Raw genomic sequence first — 2,402 nt, forward strand, 5'->3', positions numbered from 1 at the left:
TGTGTGTGTGTGTTTAGGTTTCTGGTTTTTAAAGATTTTTTTATAAGATTACATTTTTCCATTATTTTATTTATTCACTTTACATCTGAATATCTGCCCCCTCCCAGTCCCTCAGTCACACAGCTTCTCTTCCCATCCCCCTTTCTTTCTCCTCTGAGAAGAGGAGTTCCCCTGGGTCTCACCCCACCCTGGCACATCAAGTCACTGCAGGACTAGGTGCATCTTCTCCCACTGAGGACAGACAAGTTAAGGAATGGGATACACAGGAAGGCAACAGATTCAGAGATATCCCCACTCCAGTTCTTGGGGGACCCACATGAAGACCAAGCTGCACATCTGCTACATACGTTCAGGAGACCTAGGTCCATCCATACTCTCTGTTTAGTTGGTGGCTCAGTCTTTGGGAGCCCTAAAGGGTCTAGGTTAGTTGATTCTGTTGGTCTTCCTATGGAGTTCCTATCCCCTTTGGGGCCCTCAATCTCTCTCAAACGCTTCCTTAAGAGTCCCCAAGCTCCATATAATGTTTGGCTGTGGGCATCTGCATCTGTGTCAGTCAGCTGCTGGGTGGAGCCTCTCAGAGGACAGCCATGCTAGGCTCCTGTCTGCAAGCAGAACAGAGTATTATTAACAAGTGTCAGGGATTGGTGCTTGCCCATGGAATGAATCTCAAGTCGGGCCAGTTATTAATTGGTCATTCCCTCAGTCTCTGCTCCATCCCCTGTCCCTGCATTTCTTGTAAACAGGATAAAATTTGGGTTGAAAGTTTTGTGGGTGGTTTAGTGTCTCTATTGCTCCACTGAGAGTTGTCCCTGGCTACAGGAGGTGGCCACTTCAGGTGCCCTATCCCCCACTGCTAGGAATCTCATCAGAGTCACCCCCATAGACTCCCTGGGGCCTCGCTACCCCACATCACATCTCAAGTCTGTGGCAAGTCCTAAAGATGCTCACACTGTTTTCTCTCCCCTGCTCTCCCTACAGGTACCTGTCCCCCCACACACACACACACAACCCTCTCACACCCAGTTCCTTTCCTCTATCTACTATTGTATTTCCCCTTCTGAGGAAGATTCAAGCCCTCCTTGTTGTTTGGATTCTTTGGGTCTGTGGACTATAGTGTGGTAATATCCATTTATCAGTAAGTACATACTCACATATATGTCCTTTGGATCTGGTTACCTCACTCAGGATGATATTTTCTAATTCCATCCATTTGCCTGCAAAATTCATGATGTCCTTGTTTTTAATGGCTGAATAGTATTGCATTGTATAGATGAACCACATTCTTCTTTATCCATTCTTCAGTTGAAGGACATCTAGGTTGTTTCCAGTTTCTCGTTATTATGAATAAGGCCACTATGAACGTAGTGGAGCATGTGTCCTTGTTATATGTTGGAGCATCTTTTGGGTATATGCCCAGGAGTGGAATAACTGGGTCTTAAGGTAGAACTATTCCCAGTTTTCTAAGAAACCACCAAATTGCTTGGTGAGAGTTACACCAAGATATTTTATATTATTTATGGCTATCAGGAAAGGTGTTGTTTTCTTAATTTCCTTCTTAACCCCATTTATCATTTGTAAAAAGGAGGGCTATTGATTTCTTTGAGTTAATTTTATAATTTGTTTATCAGCTGTTGAAGTTCTCTGGTAGAATTTTTGGGGTCACTTATGTATACTATCATGTCATCTGTGAATAGTGAAACTTTGATGTCCTCCCTTCTGATCTGTATCCCCTTGATCTCCTTTAGTTGTCTTATTGCTCTGGCTAGGACTACAAATACTATATTGACTAGATAGGGAAGAGTGAACAGCCTTGTCTCATCCCTGATTTTAGTGGGATTGCTTTAAGTTTCTCTCCATTTACTTTGATGTTAGCTGTTGATTGGTTTGCTTTTATTGTGTTTAGGTATGTGCCTTGTATCCCTACTCTCTCCAAGACTTTTATCATGAAGGGGTGGTGGATTTTGTCAAATGCTTTCTCAGCATCTAATGAGATGATCATGTGGGGTTTTTTTACTTTCATTTTATTTATATGGTGGATTACAGTGACAGATTTTCATATATTGAACCATCCCTGCATCCTTGAGATGAAGCCTACTTGATCATGGTGAATGTTATGATGTGTTCTTGGATTTGGTTTTTGAGTGCTTTATTGAGTATTTTTGCATCAATATTCATAAGAGAATTCTTTACTGTGTCTCTGTGTGGTTCAGGTATCAGGGTGACTGTGGCATCATAAAATGAGTTTGGCAGTGTTCCTTCTGTGTCTATTTTGTGAAGAGTATGAGGAATATTGGTATTAGTTCTTCTTTGAAAGTGTGGCAGATCTTGTGAGGCTATGCCAGCGCCTGGCAAACACAGAAGTGGAGGCTCACAGTCAGCTATTGGATGGAACACAGGGCCCC

This window comes from Mus pahari, chromosome X (genome assembly GCF_900095145.1).
Source record: "Mus pahari chromosome X, PAHARI_EIJ_v1.1, whole genome shotgun sequence".
Lineage (NCBI taxonomy): Eukaryota > Metazoa > Chordata > Mammalia > Rodentia > Muridae > Mus > Mus pahari.